The sequence below is a fragment of the Gadus macrocephalus genome, chromosome 4 (assembly GCF_031168955.1).
Source record: "Gadus macrocephalus chromosome 4, ASM3116895v1".
NCBI classification, from domain to species: Eukaryota; Metazoa; Chordata; class Actinopteri; order Gadiformes; family Gadidae; genus Gadus; species Gadus macrocephalus.
In genome coordinates this window covers 28,075,080-28,092,603 of record NC_082385.1, presented here as the reverse complement: position 1 = coordinate 28,092,603, position 17,524 = coordinate 28,075,080, and the positions used below count along the sequence as shown (strand labels likewise).

Genomic DNA, 17,524 nt, shown 5'->3' with positions numbered 1-17,524 from the left:
TGTGTAATGACGTCACGCCGTTCAAAAGTGATCCCGCAAACCTGTTTTCGAGAGCTGTAAGTAAAATCCTTCCTGCGGTAGTTTTTTTGTAATAAATAGTTGTATTTTATGTTTCATGCCATAATAATATCACTATACAACAGATGAATTAGTATTTAAACCTGTGATAAAGTGTGCAATGTCACAGTTTTGAAGTTTAGAGGTAAAAAAGGTTTAAGTGTCAGTAGTCGCTGTCGGGACGATTGAAACACCTGTTTCAAACGTCCCGCACATCATCATGCGTAATTACACGAACATTGCACGATCATTACCTGTATAAATCACAGAATTAATAAATGTTTTGCAATGAATAACTATTGCTTTGAATTAATAACATATTTTGAATGAACAAAACGTGTTTATCACATGCATCAACAGATTATTACTGAGTGAAAAATGCCGCGCGTGAGAAGGAGAACCACCTCCCGTGGGCTGGTTCCTGCATGGGTGTATGCCAGGGCCTGCAGCGAGGTCAATTCTGGGAGCTCAGTGAGGCAGGCAGCGTTGGCCAACAACATTAACCATGTGACGTTGTCACGCTACCTCAAGCGGAGGGCAGAAGAGGGCAGTGAAGCGGCTAGGTCCCCTGGCTATAACCCGCACAATAGGGTTTTTAACGCAGCGCAGGAGGGAAAGGTCAGGGACTACCTGAAGAGGGCAGCAGCCATTTATTTTGGGCTCACCCCTAATGAGGTCAGTGTTGTGAAAAGGGCTACATAAGTTGTAGGACAGGCACACATGTATGCTATGCACATGCTTTAATTAATAAATATGAACAAATAACATAAACATAAACACACAAATGTACATCAACTTTTTATGACCCCTTCAGGTCAGAAAATTTGCCTTTGAGCTGGCAGTGCACTTCAGCTGCCCATTCCCTGCATCCTGGTCGAGGAAGAGCATGGCGGGGAAGGACTGGTTCACCTCCTTCATGGAGCGCAGTGGCAGCCTGAGGCCACTAGCCAACAACGGTTGTCAAGTTTCAACCTAAGTAATGTAAACTTGTTCCACCAAAATTTAAAGACAGTGCTGGACCGGCACCAGTTCCAGGCCAAGGATATTTGGAACATTGATGAAACAGGTATTTACTATGAACTTTATTAACATAAAACACAACTATATACACACAACTATATATATACACAACTATATACACACAACTATATTATATACAACTATACTCACACAACTATTTACAGGGGTCACCACTGTCCAGGTGCCAGACCGTGTCGTCGCCCAGATGGGGCAGAAGCAGGTCGGGTCAGTGACCTCAGCGGAGAGGGGGACCCTGGTCACAGTTGCCCTGGCAGGCAATGCTCAGGGCGACCTTGTTCCGCCATTTTTCATCTTCCCCCGTAAGCGGTTCAAAGACCACTTCCTGAGGGGTGGACCCGTTGGCTGTGCTGGCAGCGGCAACCCAACTGGCTGGATGAAGGAGCCAGACTTCCTCCCTCCTGTACCTGGCCCACTTCACCAGTCACACCCGTGTGTCCAAGGAGTCGAAGCTGCTCCTCCTGCTGGACAATCACACGTCCCACCTGTCAATTGCAGCAATTGATTACTGCAGAGCCAATGGCATAGTGCTGCTGTCATTCCCTCCCCACTGCACCCACAGGTTGCAGCCAATGGACATTAGTGTCTTCGGCCCCCTTAAGGGGTACGTAAACAGTGCGGCGGACAGGTGGATGAGGAGCCACCCAGGGATAAACATCTCAATTTATGATGTGCCCTCCATCGTTGCTGAAGCCTTACCAAAGGCTGCAACAGTGAACAACATCACCTCCGGGTTCTCAAGTCCAGGGATCTGGCCTTTTAACCCCTCTGCATTTGAGGAAAAGGACTTCGCCGGAGCCTATTCGACAGACCGTCCTCCTCCCCAGGCTTCGGGTGACGAGGTCAGCGCTTCTCCAGGTGCCACTTCAGGTAGGAACTGTTCATCAGAAGCAACAGAGGATTAAACAAAGGTTAATAATAGATAAGTAAATAGTCCCATAAGTCCAAGTTCATAAAAGAAGTCCATAGGGTAGTGGACGGCAGAGAAGCTGTGTTTATAAAAATTTATTTAAAAGTGTGTATTTTTTAAATGTGTCCTTTGGCAGGCATGGATGTACCTGATCGAGCTGCCGGGCCTGACGAAGCTGTCCGGCCTGAGGGAGAGGCCGTTGAATTCAGCCCGGACATCGTCCGGCTTTACCCTAAGGCCGGACCTAGAAAGATCACAAAGAGAAGAGGGAGAAAGAGGCAAGTGGAGTTACTCTTGCATCTCATATCTTGTCTGGACTTCCTTTGTCTACAGTCATGTAGACCTACCACATTTAAAGTAATTCAATTATCATTAAAACGTCCAATTTAATGTTTCAGGACAACTGCTATACTTACGGACACCCCGGTGAGGGCTGCTTTAGAGGCGGAAAAACAGGGAACTGTGAAGCAGCGTCGTCCCGCCAAGCAGCCTCCCTCCTCTCGGGCTCCCAAGAAGAGGCTCTTCTCGCCCGCTCCTGAAGCCGCCCCCCTTGCTGGAGTCACCCCTGGTGCCACCTCAGCTGCTCCTCCCACCATCACCTGGCCCGCTGATGGAGTCAGCCCCACCTTAGGCCTAGTTTGTCCTGTTCCGGAGGCAGCAGAGTTCACCACCATTGCTGCCTCTACATCTCCAATTTATTTAGACCTATCCAGCGAGGACGTCAGCTGCCTCGTGTGCTGCGAGCTCTTCAGCGCCTCGATGTCTGGGGAAGAGTGGGTCCAGTGTGTATTTTGCTATAAGTGGTCGCATGAGGCTTGCACCGACGGGAGTGCACACTACCTGTGTCACCTGTGTGACAAAGAATAAAAATATTCAGCCTACTATACTGTCCATGTGTCTTCACTAGTTTGCAGTGGAAATACTGTAAATGTAGGCCTACAGCACAATTCACTTAACATTATAGACTGATTAACTAACTAACTAACTATGAGGCCTGGGTTAGTCTATGAGTGGGAGCTTGGCTATTAAATATTTTGCAGGGTAGGCCTACTTTTCGTCCATCATGGTAACGCATCAAAAATAACAATGGCTACATTAAATTATGACAATAATAATTTAATTTAGTGGACATGCACACTTAAGAACTGCTGGGTATAAGCTATAGGCTAGCCTTCTACACCCTTGCTCTTGGTCACGACACATGGCTTGCCGATTTATCCTTTTCTCCAGCCATTACCATCCATCAGCTAGAGTGTCAAAGTTCTGCTTATTATGATTTCAACATAATGTTCATGTAAATGTGCAGACAATTACACAATATTTATCAGAAAAAATAAGTTTAGCCACTTACCTGTCCACAGAGACTTCGGATGCTTCTGTGCGCCGTGCTGAGCGTGTCGAAAAGAAGTTAACCCCGTGCGGCGCTTGGATACATTTCAGATGTAACAGGTCTCGTGATATCCTGTTGACCTGGTAGTTTTTGTTTAAAATAAATAAAAGGGTGTTCAACCGTGTATCCTTAAACATTACTTAGGACAGGGAAATAAGTAAATTTAATGCAAATTTAGTCGTCCAAAAGAAAAAAGGTGAGTTTTAACCGAAATGTGCATCTTGACAATTACGCACGGGCCAAAAATATATTTTGACCTATTTATATTATGCGGAATTATGTGAAATTTTAGCAATGACGAGTACACTAGTATGTTGTCTGGTATGTAACGTAAAAACAAGAGTAAGGGCAATAGATTATTTTTAAAATATGCTGTTTCATTCGTCCCGCATGCGTGTTTCAAACGTCCCGACTAGGCGGGGCGTTTGAAACAAATGTCAACTTGCGTTCAAATTTAAATAACAGCTCGATCATCCAACATATGTATTAAATTTCACTTGTAATTAAGAGAACACACCTGTGAGTTGTTGATCACATGTTAAAATTATTTGTATACGTAACGTCATCTTTGAAAAAGACGTTTAACTGCAAAGTGTTTCAATCGACCCGGCTCTCCCCTACTTCAGCGAGTCAAACCAAAGTTCCTTTCCCCCAATTCCTTCTCAACCATGGCTCAGATAACCCCCACGACAGTCTCGTTGTGGAAATACAAGACACGTCAAAGAACCGACAAGAAACACTTGCGTTACAGTGTGTGTATTCACATTGATGTGGACGTTGAAGAACCAGGAACGTCGGAGAACCCAACGCGGTCGTTTGAGATTCATAATATCGGCTCACACAGCTTTTGGCCGTGATAATATATATTATATGATATAGATATCTGTGTAGGCTATATGATAATATTTAGATATAGAGCTCCAGGACTCCCGTGTGTTCTAGAATATTTACAGAACACGGCTAAAGGGTGTGCGCCTCGCCATTGCGATACATCCACTGTAAACAGAGCACATGGTGGCTGCAAGCTGCTCAGGGCCACACCCCCACCCTCCTCCTTGACACGCCCACCGAAACAGCGCATTTGGGGGAAGCTTAATGTGCGACTGGCTCGGAGTGGCTGGAACTCTGCACCACGGCTGAATTTAGGGAACGTCTTTGAATACTGTGTTAGTTGCCCACTAATACCTATATTAAAGAATACATAAAATAGCATGTCATGGGACCTTTAAACTCATAAACTTTAGGTTAACACTGGGATCTGGGATCAGCCATGACAGAGCAACTGAGCGAGACACTGGAGAACAGTGTCTCGCTCACATCCCTAATACCAATTTCCTGCGCCACAGATTTAAGATTTTCTGCAAAGTTAGTTTTAGTTTTTCTTATTCCCATAAACTCCCAATGATCACTCAGTAGGTGAGTGATCAAAGGACTTCCCTTTGTTCTTTGAGCTTCATTAGGTATTTCAAGCCAAGTTTATATCTTCTTAATACTAGCGACATCTCACCCATTTCTATTAGTAATGCTGCTATTGGAGTTGTACAGAATGCTCCACAGCACACTCTTTAGGCTTTTGCTTGGACTATGTCTAATTTGTTTAACACTGAAAGAGCTGCTGATCCATAAACCATGCATCCATAATCAATTGCTGATCTTATCATTGCTCTGTAAATCCTCATCATTGATTCTCTATCAGCCCCCCAGTCTGAACCAGCCACACACCTAAGGACAATATTTATTTTCCCACACTTCAAAGCTACCATCTCAATATGCTTTTTCCCTGTCATTCTTTCGTCCAACCACATTCCGACTCTGGAATTCCCTCCCCCAATCTGTTCGCCACTCTCCCTCACTCACAACATTCAAGTCCCGCCTCAAAACTTACCTCTTCACCCAAGCCTATGATCTTCCCTATCCCTAGCCACCATTACCCAACTGCCTACACTTCTACCCCCTGTTACATCTCAATAACTCTGTTTTTTCTGCGTGTGCTGTGTATGCTTGTGTTGTCCCCCTTGTCTGTAATACCCCCCCCCCCCCTTCTTTGCCTGTAAATGTAAATGTGTCCTGCTTGTACTGTCCCCCTGTCTGTAATACCCCCCCCCCCTCTATGACTTTGTAATCTGCGACTTTGGGTACCTGAAAAGCGCATTATAAAATGAAGATATTATTATTATTAGAAACTTAAAATACCTGACTTTCTCAAGATTGTTGTTGTACAATTTAATTGTCTCTGATGGCATCTTTTTCTTATTTCCAAACACCATACACTTAGTTTTTTTCTGAACGACACATCAAATACTTATCAAAGTTAATGCATGTGGAACCATTTGGGGGCGGTGAATCCTCCTCGGTGCAGTTCACCTTCTGAACTGCAGCGACACACACACACACACACACACACACACACACACACACACACACACACACACACACACACACACACACACACACACACACACACACACACACACACACACACACACACACACACACACACAGAGAAGAAAGAAGAAGAAAGACCGAACACAAACCCTACTCCTGTTACTGAACACACAACATGATGAAGGATTCATCAAGATAGCCTTGTTCTCCTTTCCCAACAGTAACTGAGTATTGAAGAAACACTTGTCACTACACTGTCTTGTGTTTCAACACATTGTAGTAATTTGGAGCTGATTGGACAATTCAGCCAATGAACCTCCCTCAGCAGCATTCGTGCATTGCGCAACATAACTACATGCAGAGAGAAGTGATAGTTTGTTAATTAGCAGAGAGCCGTAAAAGCACTTTCTACCCATTTCAGTGGAGGAATTGGACTCCTCAATCACGCAATGTTATACTTAAAAGGAACAAGTAAGTTGCATATTAATTAAGTCTTTTGGCATGGAGCATATAAAAAATATATATACAACGGTCCTAAACTGCATTTAAAATAGACCTTGAGACTCCGGTAAAACAATATAGGACATTGATCATGATATGCCTCAATATCAGAATAACAACCATGGGTCAAATAGCAATGGCTAGTGGAATGAAAGTGAAAGCAGTGCAGGCTTGTCCAGGCCCTGCAAGTCAGGATGTAGGCTATGAATAAGAATACATTTTTAGCTAGTGGGCATCCCAGAAACCAATTCTATATTTTCTTGGGGAGGACCCCCGTCCATTACTGCACCCTACCCACGAATTGGATCACCAGCCGCCGCTGCAAACAGGGAGTGAAGGGGGACCAATGCTAGGAATCTTCTGACTTTGTCCCGTTAGAATAATGCTGCCTTCTAGAGGGAGGACCGGCCTAAACTGAGCATCACTGAGATCTAGAGATTTAACCAGGGACCTTTTAAAATGGATCAACTTCAACCATTATCGCCTATTATGATACAATCCATCCAAGGTAGTTAGCATTAAGCGCACAGAATGGAAAGGTCAGTGGAAAGAACACAATCATGCATAATGTGGGGTTCAATCGCAGTCTATTACACAAGTGAACTTTGCAGGCTTTTTGTAATAACAAAGATAACGGTAATGACAACGTTGTGGCAATATCAAGCGTAACTTTAATATACAAATTATATGAACCCTGTTTGAATAAATTGTCAATTTAAATGAATTTCTATCCATTCTCCATGGACCTAGAGATACCTTCCGCCCTCTCTAATTGAAAGGTGTTAAGATAGTTTGCATTTGCAACTGTGGGCACCAAGTTTGATACTCAGGCCAATCCACAGACTTCTTTGTTGTGTAGATTCCTTTAACTGTCTTGCAGACATGTCCACTTCACCCATATTGTGAATTGCAATTTAACTTGGTCTCTCCTCTGGCCAATCCTTAACTCCACGAAGGCCCCTCCCCCTGACCTTTGTTTCCTTTGTATTTACCCACGATGTCAAAGTTTCCTACAAGAATCATGTACACCCATCGTCTTTGACTGTATGCTTGGTAACTTTGCTGCCTGTATCTTCCCCTGATCATTGTAAAACGGCCATACCACCCTGAACACGCCCGATCTCGTCAGATCTCGGAAGCTAAGCAGGGTCGGGCCTGGTTAGTACTTGGATGGGAGACCTCCTCAGAAGCCCAGGTTGCTGTAAGTAGTGACAGGTCACCAAAAGAAAAAAAAAAAAAACACGCCCGATCTCGTCTGATCTCGGAAGCTAAGCAGGGTCGGGCCTGGTTAGTACTTGGATGGGAGACCGCCTGGGAATACCAGGTGCTGTAAGTGGTGTCGGGTGGTGGCCAATAGGTGGCACTCTTCCCTCTGCCCCCTTCACTCATCAATCCCGATGCCCCAGTGCAGTGATGGGGACACTGTGCTGTGAAAGGTGCCGTCCTTCGGAGGAGACGTAAAACCGAGGTCCTGACTCACTGTGGTCATAAAAGATCCCAGGACACTTATCGCAAAGAGTAGGGGTTTCCCCGGTGTCCTGGCCCAACCAGGCTCATTCAATCTGGCCCCCTAATAATCCTCCTGTACAATTGGCTGACTCATCAATTCCCTCACTCTCCACCTCAAGCTGGTGAGCGTTCTGGCGCAGATTGGCTGCCGTGCATCACCCAAGTGGGTGCTACACACTGGTGGTGGTGAGTTAGGTCCCCCCCTTCTGTAAGCGTCTTTGGGTCATTGAAAAGCGCTATATAAATATAATGAATTATCAAGCTCTACATTAAATCAAATATTTTGCTTTCAGAAGTGTCCTAGAAATAAATTATTCAACAGATTTACATTTACATTTAGAAGACCAAAGCGACTTACATCGGTTAATACACACATTGACACACCGACGGCAGAGTCAACCATGCAAGGCGACAGCCAGCTCGTCAGGAGCAATTAGGGTTAAGTGTCTTGCTCGGGGACACATCAACACTCAGCTAGGAGGAGCTAGGGATCGAACTAGCAACCTTTCGGTTACAAGTCAACTGCTCTACCTCCGGAGCTAAGCCGACCCCACAGACATCAAACAATAAAAACAGAAAGTGAATCGAAAGTACGAAGCGTTTAATCGTGATGAAGAGAAAAACTAAAAGCAGTAATTTCAACCAATACAGGACAGAGGTCTCAATCAAAGCGTCCCGTTACCCCGTGTCAAAGTGTGCTTGAGCATGTGCACACGCAAACTGCTTGGGTCGCTGTAGCTGGCGTTGCACTGCAGACACACGCAGGGCTTCTCCCCAGAGTGAGTCCTCATGTGGATCTTCAGGTGGCCTTTCCGACTGAAGTGCCTCGTGCATTGGTCACACTTGTAGGGCTTCTCACCGGAGTGAGTCCTCATGTGGCTCAAAGTGTGCTTGAGCATGTGCACACGCAAACTGCTTGGGCCGCAGTAGCTGGCGTTGCACTGCAGACACACGCAGGGCTTCTCCCCAGAGTGAGTCCTCATGTGGATCCTCAGGCGGTATGACCGAATGAAGCGCTTCGTGCATTGGTCACACTTATAGGGCTTCTCGCCAGAATGAGTCAGCATGTGGCCATTCAGGTGGCTTTTATGACTGAAACGCTTCGTGCATTGGTCACACTTGTAGGGCTTCTCACCGGAGTGAGTTCTCATATGGCTCTTCAGGGAGCCTTTCAGAAGGAAGTCCTTCGTGCATTGGTCACACTTGTAGGGCTTCTCACCGGAGTGAGTCCTCATGTGGATCTTCAGGTGGCTTGTCCGACTGAAGCGCTTCGTGCATTGGTCACACTTGTAGGGTTTCTCCCCAGAGTGAGTCACCATGTGGCGCTTCAGGGTGCCTTTCAGACTGAAGCACTTCGTGCATTGGTCACACCTGTAGGGCTTCTCCCCGGAGTGAGTCCTCATGTGGCGCTTCAGGGGGCCTTTCTGACGGAAGCACTTCATGCATTGGTCACACTTGTAGGGCTTCTCCCCGGAGTGAGTCCTCTTGTGGACGATCATATTGGCATTGTTGGGAATAACCTTTCCACACAAGACACCGGGCCGTCCCTTGCGGCCGCCCCGATGCCCAGTCAGCTCCTCAAGGCGGACGAGCCGCACACTGCAGTTCAGGCTCTTGGCCACGCTGTGGTCAGCGGACAGCGAGCTCAAGGCCTCCAGTTCTGACGCGGCAAAAAGGGTGTTATGGACGTCCACCGCCAGTGGGCTCTCCCCTTGTCCATAAACGTTTAGGATGCGCAGCTCCCCGCTGTGACTTGACATGTGGGAGGAGGCAGGGGCGTCCACACGCAGACTCTCCGAGGTGGCGCCGCGCTGCGTGCTGCATTCTCTGATGTCATTGTCTTCTTCAGAGAGGAAAACAGAGAAAGTAATGTTTTTAATAAATCCTTTTCACAAAGGTATACAGGATGTACTTTGTACACACTTGTGTATTGTAAGAATTATATTTTGACATTATTTCTAACTTCTATTTGTTGATTATGCATTTTCCTTGTCGCCCCTTTGGATGGTCAAGGGTTAAAGGCTCCTGCTGAGAAGGCAAAATCGAGTACATTCTCAGTTTATCAAGGTCGATTTCTTGCATAGATGCAATGTGTATTACTAACCTACGGCGGGCAAGCCTCCACCAATATCCTCTTCAACCTTGATTGAAATGGTGTCTGGGGTCTGCTGCTTTCCACATAAAGAAGGAAACGCACACAAGACATATTCTTTCATTTTCACAGAATAGCTGTCAATCCCCACTACCGACAGATTAGGCATTTTTACACTTCACTTGGAACGACCTGCAATTTCAATGTCTTCCCTGTGATTCAAGACCCCCGCATGCAAGAATGAGTTCACATCCGAGTGTAGGCTAAAACACTATTAACAATTGCAAAAATGCCAACATATTCTTTATTCTGCTAACCAGCAGTTCCTCGCTGTGACTGGAAATGTGGGAGGAGCCAGGGGCGACCACACCCAGAATCTCTGAGGTGGCGCCGCGCTGAGTGCTACGGTCTCTGAAGGCATCGCAGTCTTCTGCATAGGGAGAAAAAAAGGAAAAATTAATTGTTTTGATACATTATTTGCATAAAGCGAGGCATTTTGTATCTGTACAAGTTAAAGAAACTCTTTAAATGTACGCAACATTGACACAGAGGGTTTAAAATGTGTACTGCTGACAAAGATTCACAGTTTTGGAGAGGGACGTCTCCTCCAGCACCATCCTCCCTAGACTCAAAGCTCAAGTGGTTGGCCAGGTTAAGGACACTCAACGAACACCAGCGCAGAATGATCTGAGCACCACATGACATGCGAAACGCAATAATTCTATTTCGACACTAAAAAGCAACAACGTCTCCTTCCCTCGAAGCTGATCTGCTAACATTCATGCATTATGAATTCATTGATGTTTGAGAATGATAAACCAGCTCATGTGGCATCTGTCTTGAAACCCTTCTGGGTTCTTGACTCATTCCATCTTTGAAATGCAACTCCCAAGTTTAACTTTGGTTTTAGCAGGGTGCTGGTCATGATGCTTTTCCAAAGAGGACCAGGCTTTTTAGCGCAGGTAGAATCAAGTACATTCTCAGTTGATCAAGGTCGTTTTCTTGCACAGATGCAATGTGTATTACTAACCTACAGCGGGCCAGCCTCCACCAATATCCTCTTCAAGCTTGATTGAAATGGTGTCTGGGGTCTGCTGCTTTCCACATAAAGAAGGAAACACAGACAAGACATATTCTTTCACTTTCACAGAATAGTTGTCAATCCCCACTAACAACACATTATGTCTTTTCAGACTACCAAGCTGGTTCGGTCGCGGCATGGAACGTCCTGCAATTTCAATGTCCTATGTAAAACTGAGGGGTAAAATCCCCCTTCGTCTTGGAGCTGGCTTTCTCGGTACGCCGGAGAAGGCGGGCCTACACACGGAGAGTACGTCTCCTTACAATGGATGCAAAAAAATATTTACATATTTTTTGACTCAAGACCCTCGCATGCAAGAATGAGTTCAAATCTGGGTGTGGGCTAAAACGAGATTAACTCTTTACAAAAAGTGCAAAAATGCTGAAGTATTCTTTATTTTGCTAACCACTTTGCTGACGAAGCATTGTAAGGAACGTTTTTCTGGTACCTTCTCTTAGATCGACCATCTTTCGTCTGCTTTAAATGCGACTGCATCACCTTCTTTCCCATGATGGTCAGCAACTTGCGGCTTTCACCGTCTATCCAGTTACAACTATTCATGTTGATATCGCTGCATCGTCTCTGTTGTAGAGACAATGCAGCAGCACCTCTACCCAAGCCTCGCCCCTAGAACCGCAAGGCTGTCTGATTGCATTTACATCAACATGAAACCGCCAATATGGGTAGGGTCAGAGCATCAACTGGTTGTTATGACACCTTCCAATCAGGATTTCGACCCCTGCACAGCACTGAGACCGCCCTCATTAAAGTTGAAAACAAACACCGTCTTAACAAAGACTCTGGCAAAACCTCAATACTAATGCTACTAGACCTCAGTGCTGCATTCGACACTGTATACTTTTGGACAGGTTAGAAAACTGGGTGGTGCTTTCAGGCAGTCTTAAATTGGTTCAGACCTACCTACAAAATAGGAACTACTTTGTTTCCATTGGCGACTTTGTATCAGAATCAACCATCGTGATGTGTGGAGTCCCACAAGGTTCGATCTTAGGACCCTCTTTATTCAACATCTACATGCTCCCAGTAGGGCAAATCATGCAAAATAACGATATTGACCATCATTGCTATGCTGATGACACGCAAATCTATGTATCGCTATCACCAAATGACTATCGGCCCATAGATCTGCTGTGCCAGTGCATTGAGCAAATGAAAGACTGGATGTGCCGAAATTTCCTTCAGCTAAATGAGGATAAAACAGAGATAATTGTATTTGGTGCTAAAACGGAAAGGCTTAAAAAGTAACCCAAAACCTTCACTCGCTGTCCCTGAAAACCTCAATCAAAGCCAGAAATGTACGGGTTATCATGGATTCTGATTTACATTTCGAATGTCACATCAAATCAGTTACAAAATCTGCATATTTTCACCTTAAAAATGTAGCAAGACTTAGAGGGCTCATGTCCACCGAAGACTTACAAAAACTTGTACATGCCTTTATCACTAGTAAGCTTGATTACTGCAATGGTCTCCCAAAACAAACTCTAAGGAAGCTTCAGCTTGTTCAGAATGCTGCTGCTAGAGTTTTAACAAAGACCAAAGAATTTGAACAGATTACACCAATTCTTAAATCGTTACATTGGCTTCCTGTAGGTCAGAGAATTGATTTTAAAATCATGTTGCTTACCTATAAATCCCTACATGGTTTAGGCCCAAAATATTTAACTGATATGCTTCCACTACATAAGCCTTCTAGAACACTAAGATCTTCTGAGACCAATCTGTTAATTATCCCCAGAGTAAACACGAAACATGGGAAAGCAGGATTTTGCTACTATGCAACAAATAGCTGGAATAAACTGAGGATTTAAGACTTGCCCCAACTCTGAGCACCTTTAAAACAAGATTGAAGACTTTTATTTTTGCTTTAGCTTTCTGCTAAATCTTAAATAATTTTCCTTCATTTTACTAAAATGCCTTTTTAACTTTCCCTTTATTTTAACTCTTTTGAGAAGAGGTGTATAAGGGTTAGAGTCCTGAGTTTGCATTTGTATAAGGGTTAGAGTCCTGAGTTTATATTTGTATAAGGGTTAGAGTCCTGAGTTTGCATTTGTATAAGGGTTAGAGTCCTGAGTTTGTATTTGTATAAGGGTTAGAGTCCTGAGTTTGTGTGTGGGTGGAATTCCAGAATAAGGCCTTTGGTCTGGGTTAGAGTCCTAGAATCTGGGTTAGAGTCCTTGAATAGGAATTGCATGTCATCCAGAGAGACTGTTGATCTGGGGCCGTATTCACAAAGGATCTTAGGGCTAAAAGTAGGTCCTAACTGGCGAATTTAGGAGTAACTCCTAAAAATAATGGGCGTGTCACTCTTAAATTTAGGACTCCTAACTTTTTTCACTAAGAGCAATTCACAAAGTATTTTAGGCCTAAAAGTAGCACCTAAGTCTAGGAGAGCTTAAAAGTCCTCATGAGGACTCCTAACACAGTAAGACCTATTCACAAAGAATCGTAAAATGCCTGCGAGACGAAATGTTAGATTATTCAACTTGTTGTGGAGTTAATGCGCGATGCAATAACATCCCAGACTAACGGGAATAATCCGATAAATTCCGAAATAAAATGTTTGGCCACACTACGTTATTTAGCAACAGGGGAAATGCATCAATGCCAACGATTTAAAATTATCGCAACCATCAGTCAGCCGTGCCATAAACTTTCCTTTGGATATTCAACAATTACACAGGATCAAAGTGAACTTCATGGCAATTGCAGGTATGCCCGGTGTGGTCGGTGCTATTGACTGGACGCACATAAAAATAATTGCGCCATCAAAAGACGAGGACGTGTTCGTCAATAGGAAGAAAGTGCATTCCATCAACACGCAGGTTGTTTTTGATGCAAATTTTAACATAGCCTACTGGATGTTGTTGCAAAGTGGCCTGGATCTTCAGCTACCCATGATTTGCGCATTTTAATGGTGAGCGGTCTGAGGCAGCTTTTTGAGATGTACCAGTTGGGTGTCACTTGCTGGGTGACAGTGACTATCCATGCAAGACGTGGCTCTAGACACCCTACCTCAATCCACAACCGGGAGCACAGTTAAAGTATAACATGTAAGTGATTACGCAGATTATGCTTAGTCCTATGCGTAAAACACATCGTATTGGCTCTTTGACGCCTTTTATTTGTTGAATCCATATTTATTATTGTTTACTGATTTCTTCCATATATGCTAGAGCACACAAACATACACGAAATGTTGTGGAGAGAGGAATTGGGCAGATGAAACGTCGGTTTCATGTCCTCCACGGCGAAATACGCCTCACCCCAGAGAGGGCAAGCACAGTAATCACTGTATGTGCCATTCTACACAACCTCTGCAAGTGGAGGAACATTCCACAGCCAGACGATGATGACGATGATGATGATGATGATGATGATGAGTGGACAGGCATTTAGGGATCACTTTGAAAACACATTTTAGGTAAACACCTTGGCACAAATCAGTCAACACTTGGGTAGTTCATAACATTTATTTTCTTTTAGATTTTACGTATTTTTATTGTTTGCTTTCTCTCTCTCTTGAACGTGCAGGCTACAACGTCATTATCGTGGTCTGCACAAAATTGTCATCATGCGTGTATTCTGTTAACTGCACCATAACTACTTAATAGGAATTCATTTCTAGCCTAGGCTATTTCCTTGTTTTTCGGTGATTCAGTGGGCTCGTCTGAACAACCAATCACCGAACTGACTGCTTCTAAACTCGTGCACGTGAATTGACGTAATCCATAGCAACGGCGCGTCACTCTTAGTTCACTCTTTGTGATTTATCCTTAGTAAGAGTAGGTCTCAGCAGCTTTGTGAATAACTTTTAAGAAAAAACTCCTACGTAAAATGTTTTAGCGCGAGTTAGGAGCACTCCTAGCGGTAAGATAAAATGCTTTGTGAATACGGCCCCTGATCTTAAATACATTGCACTTTCAATTTTACTTACTAAAAAGCCTTTTTAACTTTCAATTTAATTTTCTATTTTTACCAGAAAGATACACGATCTGATACCAGAGAGAAAGGATGAGGGTTACTAGAATCCGGGTTGGAGTCCCAGAGAAAGTACCAAGTTCCTTTAGGTCGGGTTGGAGTCCCGATGCGGTTACCAGAGAGACTGTTGATCTGGGGCCATATTCACAAAGCATTTTATCTTACCGCTAGGAGTGCTCCCAACTCGCGCTAAAACATTTTACGTAGGAGTTTTTTCTTAAAAGTTATTCACAAAGCCGCTGAGACCTACTCTTACTAAGGATAAATCACAAAGAGTGAACCAAGAGTGACGCGCCGTTGCTATGGATTACGTCAATTCTCGTGCACGAGTTTAGAAGTGGTCAGTTCGGTGATTGGTTGTTCAGACGAGCCCACTGAATCACCAAAAAACAAGGAAATAGCCTAGGCTAGAAATGAATTCCTATCAAGTAGTTATAGTGCAGTTAGCAGAATACACGCATGATGACAATTTTGTGCAGACCACGATAATGACGTTGTAGCCTGTACGTTCAAGAGAGAGAGAAAGTAAACAATAAAAATACGTAAAATTTAAAAGAAAATAAATGTTATGAACTACACAAGTGTTGACTGATTTGTGCCAAGGTGTTTACCTAAAATGTGTTTTCAAAGTGATCCCTAAATGACGGTCCACTCGGTTCCACACGGCCAAATTCATTGACATGTTGATCGCCATCATCATCATCAATGCTGTGGAATGTTCCTCCGCTTGCAGAGGTTGTGTCGAATGGCACATACAGTAATGACTGTGCTTGCCCTCTCTGGGGTGAGGCGTATTTCGCCGTGGAGGACATGAACCGACGTTTCATCTGCCCAATTCCTCTCTCCACAACATTTCGTGTATGTTTGTGTGCTCTAGCATATATGGAAGAAATCAGTAAACAATAATAAATATGGATTCACCAAATAAAAGGCGTCAAAGAGCCAATACGATGCGTTTTACACATAGGACTAAGCGTAATATGCGTAATCACTTACATGTTATACTTTAACTGTGCTCCCGGTTGTGGATTGAGGTAGGGTGTCTAGAGCCACGTCTTGCATGGATAGTCACTGTCTCCCAGCAAGTGACACCAAACTGGTAGCCTACATCTCAAAAAGCTGCCTCAGACCGCTCTCCATTAAAATGCGCGAATCATAGGTAGCTGAAGATCCAGGCCACTTTGCAACAACATCCAGTAGGCTATGTTAAAATTTGAATCAAAAACAACCTGCGTGTTGATGGAATGCACTTTCTTCCTATTGACGAACAAGTCCTCGTCTTTTGATGGCGCAATTATTTTTATGTGCGTCCCGTCAATAGCACCGACCACACCGGGCATACCTGCAATTGCCATGAAGTTGGCTTGGATCCTGTGTAATTGTTGAATGTCCAAAGGAAAGTTTATGGCACGGCTGACTGATGGTTGCGATATTTTTAAATCGTCGGCATTGCAAAGTTGCATTTCCCCTGTTGCTAAATAACGTAGTGTGGCCAAACATTTTATTTCGGGACTAATCTGATTATTCCTGTTAGTCGGGGATGTTATTGCATCGCGATTAACTCCACAACAAGTTTAATACCCTAACATTTCGTCTCGCAGGCATTTACGATTCTTTGTGAATAGGTCTTACTGAGTTCAGTAAGACCTATTCACAAATAATAGGTCTAGACTTAGGTGCTACTTTTAGGCCTAAAATACTTTGTGAATTGCTCTTAGTGAAAAAAGTTAGGAGTCCTAAATTTAAGAGTGACACACCCATTATTTTTAGGAGTAACTCCTAAATTCGCCAGTTAGGACCTACTTATACCCTAAAATCCTTTGTGGATACGGCCCCTGACCTTAAATACATTGCACTTTCTATTTTACTCATTTCTTTGCATATGTTTTCTTTTACTTATCCATAATTACATTTTATTGTATGACAATGTTTATATGTGAAGCACTTTGAGTCTGCCCTGTGTATGAAAATTGTTATATAAATAAAGTTGCCTTGCCTTGCCTAATAGGGGTGCGAAATAAAGCCGGTCGATTACCTCGGTCAGTGTAAACGCGCGGATCACACAGGGGAAAAGTTGGGCATAAGGCGGACATATTTGGGAGTGTAAAAACGTTTACTGAATCATAAAGGTGTGGGCTTTCTATGGGTCTGTTTTAGAGTTGTAACAGAGGAAGTCTCTCTTTTGATGGTGAATGAGAAGATGATTTCCAACCTGCACACTCAGCTCCTCGCGGCCTACCAGCCGCTCGCCGCGCTCCAGGCTCTTGGCCGCGCTGTGGTCCGCAGACAGCGAGTTCAGGGCCTCCACTTCTGACGCTGTGAAGAGGGTGTCATGGCCGTCCACCGCCAGTGGGCCCTCCCCTTTTCCGTAGACGCTCAGAATCTTCAGTTCCTCGCTGTAGATGGACAGGTGGGAGGAGCAAGGGCCGTCCACACCCAGACTCTCTGAGGTGGCGCCGCGCTGAGTGCTACGGTGTCCAAAGGCATCGCAGTCTTCGGCAGAGGGAGAAAAAAAGGAAAAAATCAATTGTTTTGATACATTATTTGCATAAAGGGAGG

The 17,524-nt window shown here is 44.2% G+C and overlaps 1 protein-coding gene, 1 long non-coding RNA gene and 1 other non-coding gene across 6 annotated transcripts in view; 1 reads left to right on the top strand and 2 right to left on the bottom strand.

The window, feature by feature from the left end:
- Positions 1-17,524, bottom strand: part of LOC132455272 (uncharacterized) — a 180,971-nt gene that overhangs the window by 150,879 nt on the left and 12,568 nt on the right. Inside the window, exon 5 of one of the 3 annotated variants that reach the window (XR_009525148.1) lies at positions 15,658-17,458. The exons of the other annotated variants lie outside the window; for them this stretch is intronic. The gene's annotated coding sequence lies outside the window, so the exon portion shown is untranslated. Of the gene's footprint in view, positions 1-15,657; positions 17,459-17,524 lie in introns of those variants that run through there. 3 annotated transcript variants of the gene reach the window in all.
- On the bottom strand, positions 1,217-3,371 carry LOC132455314 (uncharacterized). 2 transcript variants are annotated; one of them, XR_009525176.1, is made up of 5 exons: positions 3,357-3,371; positions 2,422-2,854; positions 2,154-2,249; positions 1,823-1,972; positions 1,492-1,580 (listed from the first exon to the last, which is right to left on the bottom strand). It is a non-coding gene; the product is annotated as an uncharacterized LOC132455314 (long non-coding RNA). The 2 variants fall into 2 exon arrangements; XR_009525175.1 differs by lacking the exon at positions 3,357-3,371 and having other exon boundaries at positions 1,217-1,580; positions 1,823-1,959; positions 2,422-2,991.
- Positions 7,370-7,489, top strand: LOC132456678 (5S ribosomal RNA). Its single transcript, XR_009525544.1, has one exon. It is a non-coding gene; the product is annotated as a 5S ribosomal RNA (ribosomal RNA).